The sequence below is a fragment of the Pollachius pollachius genome, assembly GCF_949987615.1.
Source record: "Pollachius pollachius genome assembly, chromosome: 3".
Taxonomy (NCBI): domain Eukaryota; kingdom Metazoa; phylum Chordata; class Actinopteri; order Gadiformes; family Gadidae; genus Pollachius; species Pollachius pollachius.
Genome location: NC_136936.1, coordinates 47,415,956 through 47,425,308, shown reverse-complemented (window position 1 = coordinate 47,425,308; position 9,353 = coordinate 47,415,956).

The following is a 9,353-nucleotide window of genomic DNA, read 5'->3' as shown; positions in this document are numbered from 1 at the left end:
AAAGAGGAGACGGAACGTCTTTTGGATATTTGGGTCCGATATCCAAAAGACATTCCGTCTCCTCTTTGCTCCATGTTGAGCCACCACCCGACGGTCCGACAAAAGCAAGTAAAAAGTATGCTGGAAAACATAACTTAAAAATCCCGATGCATTTAACACATTCCGAGTCAGGATGAGGGAGAAGGAGTTGGACCAGTCCGCAGATCAATGTATATCACGCTGGATATCCATGATTGTTTACTTTCACCGGTGCTTTCCCCCCCCCCCCCCCCTTTTTCTTTAACGCTTTACAACGCCCCAGACCTTTTTGTCCAATGATTTAACCCATTCAGACCGGATCACGCCTCTGTGCGTGTTTACCTTTAAGACCGGATTGCGCATCAATGCGTGTTTACCATTAACCCATTTGTACCGGCTGCGCGGAGCAACATTGTATCTACTAGATACAATGTTGCGCCGCACAGCAGCCGGTACAAATGGGTTAACGTTCTTTGCCCACATGCAGGTTTGTTGACGAATTCTGGCACTGTTGCGAAAATTGCAATGTGAAAAGGAATTGCACCAAACCAAAAATTAAACATTGTATTTTGCGTCATCAACATGCATTATCGCGATAGAGCTATATAATTAAAATCTCTATCGTAGGCCATGTTTTTATCGTTTATATCGTATATCGTTTATATCGCGCATTACTAGTAGAAAGCATCTAAAAACGCCTCTGGACTCTTATCTAGGACTTGGCACAGCGCCAGGGAGTCTGGGGTCAGAGCGTGAGGTAGAAGCCAACACGACACTGGAAGCTATGGAGTCAATGTGTGCTGACCTCAGCCTGGGGTTAAGATTAGTGTTGCCGGCCACTCGTTGAAAGGAATGTATGATTGATCGACCATGGGTGGCCGTGGGCGGACACCTCAAACAAGAAACAGCTTTGCACATGAGGATAAAAAAGGGGCCGGTCTCTGTTGACCGGCAGTGCTTTGCAAACTACTCGGCTTTGTTGTTGCCTTTGTAACGATAAAGTCTTTTTGTCATACTTGCTCTGGACCCCTCGATTTCTTTTGCTCTCTTAGTTAGTTGAAGTGATAGAATGTGGTAGAACATGGCATTGAGAGTTCTAAGGATTTGATTCCCAATGGGCCACTTAATGATAACATGCACTCAGGGTACTGATGCTTTTTGAAAATTTGTGTGTTGGATAAACCATTTTAATGCCAGAGATTTTTGAAGGTTAAGAGGGTTGACAGCCAAAAAGACAAATTAAAGTGAAAGGCAGAGCAGAGCTAGGCTGGTTTCATTTAAAAGACAGATCCATAAGGTATAGGATTTTAAAAAGCGGTGTTGACCACATGCCTCATTTGGATTTAACTGGATTTCCCTTTGCTTGCAGCAATCATCTGCAGAATTCTCTTGATTGGAATGCAGTTTGATGTGAAACATATAAAACCCAGGCTTCTTAAGAACCCTTTTTCATTCTGTTTTTAAATTGGCCTTTTCTTTTTTTGTCCTTTGAGATGCATCTAAAAATGTTAGATATATAGTCACGTGAGGACATCATTGCTGACAGCACACAAGCTTCATAAACTTCACTGGCCTTAACATTTAATATTGAATTAGTCAACCATTTGCCCTTAACGACACTGGAATAATTGACTTTCCTTTTCAGCGGAAAAGCTACACAAAATAATAATGCAGGGAAGCAGTTTTTTTAATTTAGTAATACATTAATGTTTTGGTAAGGAATATCGATTCTTTCTACATTAAATTATATAATATTGTTTCGTACAAGTATTGCTACCACTTCTCATGTCATAAAACCCTGCAAAAATTACTGCAACACACACACAACAAACTTACACATACAACCACAAAAAAACTCACATTGACATGAATGTGAGTCCAATGAGGGAACCGTGAAGCCGGCCACACACCGGCGCCGCAGCGGTGCGCATTTCACGCGCGTCAAAAGCCGCCCCTAGCACCAATAGGTAGCGTCGCGCTGCAGCACCGTTGGGATATGTTTTGAAAGAAGCAGATCAACAAACTTAGTCGGTATAGGCTACCATAACGTTATACCAGTTGTTTTATGACTACATATATAGCCCTGATGCCCATGATCCTCTGTTTGTGCTTACAATGATAGTCACAAATTCATAGTGACTTTATGTACTGTCGGGCACTTTGTTTACGGTTTAGTCACTTTACACACTTTATCTACTTTCATTGCTCTTTCTTTTTGCATCGTGGAATTATTCATCCAGTGCATCTACAATCTCCATGTGTGCAGCACCTTGTATCAAGCCGGGATGTACCAAACAGCTTTAAAAAAGCGCTTTTTCAGGGGCGGCGATGCTAGGGAATAGAACAGTGGCGTGATGCTAGTGGGGCGGCGCGTCGCGGCGCGTCTCACCGGGCGCCGGTGTGGGCTAGTACGTCTGGAATAATGGGGGCGTTCTTTTTGACGCACCAAGCATTGGTTATGAAGCTTGTAGCCCTGCGAGGGAGTTGGTGTGAACAGAGTGATAAGTGTGTGTTTTCCCCCGACCGGAAAACATAGTCCCTGGGTTAGGCGCTCCAGTTAGCGCCGGGCTGACGTCAATCAGCCAGCCCTCTCGTGGGATTGTCATGGCCTCCTGTGTTCACTGGGGCCTGGAGCTGGGAAGGGGGGGGGTAAAGAGGCAAACCTCTCAGTAGGCCCAGAGGGGAGGGCCCGGTAAGATGGAGACGGAGAAACGATGGAAATCAATTAATCCAGGAGAAGAAGAGAACGACCAGGGAAGAGGAGGAGTTGAGGTTGGCTGCTAAAAACACACACACACACACATACACACACACACACACACACACACACACGTAACAACTGTCCAACCTAGCTCCTATGTACAACAACAATTACTCCTTTTTTATTCCAAAACAGGAATATCGTGCTGCAACATCTTAAGCCTCTTATTATTCCTTTCATTCCAAACGCGCCTGTCTGGTAGGAGATGGCTATCCTAATCTGTCTCTGTCTTTCATCTTTGTACCACTGTTGGAGCGAGGTGCACTTTAAACAATAGGGGCCACTCAGCCATATGACGTCATGCCGTTCTAGGGGAGAGGACCAAGTGGTGGGGCGGGGGGCAGTCTGACCACCAGCGGTCATTATTCCGCCCGTCCCTCAAACCCAGCGGGGGGGGGGGGGGGGGGGGGGGGGGGGGGGGGGCGGGCAGCAACAAACTACCAGCTCTGTTTTCCCAGTGGGGTTCAGTGCGTGAGTTAAAGCAGAAACCGCCTGATGCTTTACAGGTCAGGACGCCCGATATGAGCCAAATGTCACAGACCTATCGGAGACCATCACCACGCTCTGCTTGAGGGGCTGGCACGGACCAGCTCCCACAGGGGGAAACAAGGCACACGCGCACACACGCACACGCACACACGCACACACACACACACACCGCTATCTAGCTTATTATCCGAGAGATGTTGAAATAGTCACTGCGTGGTCACTGCCCTGTCATTTCCTCCTGATTTTAAAAGTCGTTCTTCCGCCAACGATGGAATCCGAGAGAATAAAAGGGTTGTTTGGTTGATGGTTTGGTCTGATGTTCTTCCTGATTTGTTGTTCAGAAGGTCAACTGTTTCAGTTTGAGTCTTCTTGTAGCTGTTTGTTATACATTCCCCTTAATGTCCGAAAGGTTATCAGGTTGTGTGTTGTCAGGCGATGATTTATCCCCATAACACCTGGAGAGTGGAGGAGAGATGTTCTTCGGTTGGTATAAAGTACGAAAGCAAGGGAGGGACAACAAGCACCGTGTCAGCCAATAAAGGGGAAAGCCCTAAAGATCCTCTGAAAGGGGGATCAAATCTACCTAAAAGGAACAGGTCATCACTCCAGGGGACATTTTGCTGATCGCCAACCCTTGAGTTTTTCCACTCTTGAGGGGCCCTGCAGCTGTGGGTCACAGCAAGGAAAACATCACGGAGGTCGCTCCTGGCAGTCACATGACACCAAGGTTCTGCATACACAACGCAGACTGTTCTTTTAAGCTCTGGCTATAAACTAAGGGAGAGCGAAAAAAGATCTGATGCAGCAAAAGGTCCTTGCTCTATTTATTCACAGCGGTTAGCGCGAGCACTTACGGATGCAATGTCCATGAAAAGCACGCGTAAACGCATTTCTCAACATCAGAGAATGACAGGTTGTTTCCTCTAGATGACAAGATGAATTTCTTAAACATGAACGTTTGTATTTAAAGTTTCATTGTGATTGTTGACCCTGCCACCTAAGTCTCTCTCTCTCTCCCTCTCTCTCGCCCTATCTCTCAAAATAAAGAGAATAACACTGTCATAAATACTATTCTTCTTTTTTCTCATCTCCTGACATGGATACAAAGAACCAAGTCTTTTTTACTTGTTAAAGTAAAAAAAAACTAAACTCAATTGTATCTGTATAGCCCATATTACAAATAGAAGCGCATCAGAGTCTTAATTTCATGAGTCATGTGTCTGAACACGCATGACTCACCGTCATTTCCACATTGATTAAACAGTCAACCTTCATTAGCCATACTAAAATACAGTGTTGCCAAGCTAATACCAAGGAGAGAAACATAATTAAAAATAATAACTTCCTGTCTCCTCGATAGTGAGTACATGGTCAACTTTTATTGCTTTACTTTGTGGAAAAATAAATAATAAAAAATAAAATCAAATAATGTTGAGGCACAGGAAATCAATTGAAAGGCAATAAAGGCTTCCGGCAGCAGCATCTGTTATCCATTGGTGGAGGGCCAAACTGAGTCTCTATACTGAGGACTCCTCACACATTGGAGGGCCACACAGAGGACTTAACATTATTAATATCAATGGTACAAGCTGGGTGCCCTACAAGCAATACGTGTTGTTGTACATTTTTGCAACTGCTGAAAAGGAATCCACAGAAAAAAAGATGAAAATCGTATGAGAACTACTGGAGATTTGGACACACACACACACACACACACACACACACACACACACACACACACACACACACACACACACACACACACACACACACACACACACACACACACACCTCCTGTGGTTAGGAAATTGAGAGCGTTTGCATCGCAGTTCAGCACCACGGACAGCGCCTCCAGGCCTGTCTAAGAAGGATGCAGCCCACGGCAGGACTGATTGTCCGCCTTGCTGGGGCCTCACATACCTCCGTGGAGAACGGAGCTAACATGAAGACAAGCGTTTGGTCTCAATGAGGCCAATTGCATTGTTTCATGAAAGGAATAGCACAGCTACGCTGGTCAGAGCCATCTTCGCTGCTGTGATGCTGTCAGGAGCTGTCAGGGTCGTGGTATGGAGTCCACTCCCTGCACATGCGCCATTACAAGAGGAAAGCCCCACGGAGCCGGACTCTAACGCACCACACACTGTGGCTCTACTCAAGACATTATGACGGACACGATAGTGCAAGTCCTTGAATCTGTTGAAAAGTCGATAGGGCTGCCAATACTTAATTTGACCCAAAAAAATAATTACTTTAACCATCAATGTTGGCACCGGACAGCCAAAGGGGCTCTGATGGAACTCTGAGGTTAATCATTGACAAGCATTCCCATAGGAAAGCCTAAAGCGGGCAACGCACAACAGCGGGCAACACCTAGCTTTGGACGCTAGGTTTGACGTAGGAACATAGCCATGCTAACAGATTGGAGTTCAGCGTTTTTAACTCATAAAACAATGGAATCATGTTTTTTTATTCTTAGAAAATGATGAAAAACGGTTGATTTGAATCTGATGGCTGTGCTTCAAGGAGGTCAGCGACAAGCGACTGAAAGTTGAGCTAGGCGTCAAAACTCGGTTGAGCTTCAACGCTCAACTCTATAGGAATGCTTTGCTCATCAAGTATAGAGGCTTCAGTTCCACCCAAACATTAACCAGTTTAATAGAACCAGATTCAGCCTAGAGCCCGACCGATATATCGGTTGGCCGATTTTATCGGACTATCACAGATATATCGAAATCAGCGTACATGTTTGCCGATATGCGCCGATATTACGTTTTAGAAATGGTGTTGATTTATTCACGTAATACCCTCTAAAACAGAGCACATCTACGTTAGCGCTCCCAACACGTACAGCTTTACATCATGTTCTGTGTGAGGGTTACTAGGTCCTACAGGTAATTAGGTCCTTTGGCTCTTGGTTTCAATATGATGTTGCTGTGACCCGAAGAATTGCTGGAGGGTGTGCAGCCAATCCCAAGGAGCTACTCCACCACCAGGATACGACATGACATATAGAATAAACCCTGATATATCTATAGTTTAATTATCGGCCGATACATCTATATTTTGAACATCGGCCGATATATCGATATCGTTAATCTTTCACTCCCTAATACCAGTATCGGCCCGTAAAATCCAGCATCGGTCGGGTAACCCTTCTATTTCAGTCCAGTAAAATGTGTGGTTATTGAATGAATCCTGCATGTAGATTCATACACGCACACGGAAGGATGGGGTTTGTTATGCCAGCGAAACTCTAGAGAAATCTAGACATGCAAACGTGATGAGACAAGACGTACAAGGAAGCAATGACACACGTGAGGCTACATAACGCAACACATGAACACTCACAAGCCCTGAGCTTAACATTCAACCACTCATGCGAGAAACACGATTTGAAGGAGTGTATCCATTGATTGAATGATCATGACCTACATTATTGACACGAGGAAGATCCTGACGTTCTCCGAAGGATACAGTGGTTTGGTGAACACGAAGAGATTTATTCTATTCTCTGCATCTTCTTTGGTCAAAGTGTGTCAACAAACCCGTCGACTCAACCAAGCAGAAGCGTCATTCCTTCAAGACCCCTATGAATTAATAAAGTTGAATAAATGGCTTTTCTGTTTAGAGTGGATGTGAGTCTGCTCCCTCGAATAAGGTTAATAGCTTCTAAATAAGGATGGATGTTTCTTGTGGTTTTTCATATTCCTTCCTTTGGAGGGAGAAGGGGGGTGGGTCGGGATATAGCTCTAGTTATTTCTTCAACGTCCATGTTTGTTCTTAATAGCAAGTCTTCTCTCTAAACCGCAGCTTCTCTGTTCCCAGCGACACTCTCCCTCTCTCTCCGTTTGTCTCTCTGATGAAATAAATCAATCACTGCTTTGCGTGGGGAAGAGGCTGGGATTCTGCTGAAGGTCAGCCTTTGAAACCACCTGACACGTGATTGGCAGTCAATCATCATACCCCAGGTAACGGGGAGTATCGTAAGAGGTGCGCAACCCTGTTTAAATCTTACATTATGTAAGGGCAAAAATAAAACACTTCTTTTGAAGACGGGGAAACTTGGGGACGAAGGCAGCCAGAGAGTAAAGAAATTAATTTAAATAGATAGGTTGGATTCACAGAGCTTGTACCTCATGAGGGTGCCTCCTTAACATCTGAACAAAGAGGTAGAGGCTCTCAGGACAGGGTAGAGAGGAGAGTAGAGAGAGAGGGAGATGGAATGGTGGCGGGGTGCTTTGCGTTCTGCTTCTCCGGGCAATTTTTCTCTTTTTCAAACCCTTGGTGGTTTTGATTGACAGGACGGGTAAGCGTATCGGAGGCCCACTCAGAGGGACGCAAAACAAGCAGCAGAAATCCCAAGCAAGATGAACACAAAAAAAAGAAGTGATCCGATATAAATTAATTGTATCGGTACCGGGCTCCCAATCATTCACTCCAAATGTCACCGTGTTCCACCAAAGCGGGCATCTTTGTGTTTACCTACTGGGGTATGAGAACCGTCACCCTGACTGCATGTCAGATGCCATCAGCGGCCCGCTACGCTACGCTGATTCAGTCTCAGAACGTCCCACACTCCGCCTAGAGACACTATCCTCTGCTACAGCGCACGTGCGTGACATCCATGTGAAAACAAATATAAATGGTGAAACAAAGCAAGAAAAGGTTTCAGACCATGCCCTGCTCTTCTCTACTTGGGGCTTGCAGCTGCTCATACCTTTATGAAGTGGTTCCTTTCTTTTTATAAGGGGTTTTCAGTCAATAGGAAGAGAGTGACAAGAGGTCGACAGCAGCAACCGGTGGGGTGGATCCTTAATCTTCCAGCTGTCTGCGGATTACGTGTGATGAAGCACCCGCCAATCAATCAATCTCGGGTGTAATCTCCCTGTGCCCGCGCTCGTAAACACACACACACAACTCAATGTTATGTGTAGACTTTTAACCCATGTTACTACACTACACCTATCTGATGGGTGTCTGTACCATTGTATTACGTTATACTCGCGTGTGTTTTGGCAAACAAGCAAAAAAATCCTAACATGACATCACCATTTTTCGAGTTCCTAGCGGCATTATCAACAGGCCTTCAACCAATCAGAGCAATGAAACATGTTACTTTGCGCGTTCCGAGTTTAAATTCAACTTTTACCTAATCTTGTTGGAAGTACGGGAAACTTATCGACAAAAGCCTAAAGCACAGTTGTTGGTTTGCACAATGTACCCTCTGTTTAGTTTAATACTGTTGCGATAGCAGAGTCAACAAATAATTCAACATCATTGGCAGCCATCTTGGTTGTTGACTGCAGCAGTCTACTCATCGTCATTGTATCAAACCCGCCAAAAAGTAGATCATCGGTTGATCATCAGCTAGAGAAAATACAATCTGAGCTCTCAGATTAGTCTGGTTCCCAGACTACGAAAGGTCTCAATCAATAAACAACATCCATTGGAAAATGGATCACAAACTGATCATTAACTGCAGTACGCACATAAACAACACTCATCCATCACCACTACCCCATACACAATTAACACCACCTAACCAGCCTTGATCTCCCATAATGCATTGCAGTGAGCCACATCTGAGGGGGCCCCCTACAGATTCTGGTGCAACTCTGTCACAGCAACCTTCCTCCCCGCCCCACCACCACCAAAGCCACCAGCAACCGCCCCAGTCCACAGCCAACCCGCCCCCCACTCCCCAATTCAGGCCTACTCTTCTGGGATCAATAGCGCAGAGGTTGGGCCGATGGGGGTTGTAATGAGCTCTGGACCTGTTACCACGGTGACCTTTAGCGGGTTTGGCCTCACAGGGGTCCATCCTCTGCCTTTGTAGGCAGGTGGGGAGCCAGGGAGCCAGGGAACCCCCCTCCCACACACACACACACACACACACACACACACACACACACACACACACACACACACACACACACACACACACACACACACACACACACACACACACACACACGCACAGGTGTCTGAGCCCATGAAATGAATCTTCTCATCATACATGTTCAATAAGGCCAGGACAGATCCCACTAAACCACCATTTGTTTCCTTCAGATGTTGGTCTTCGGTT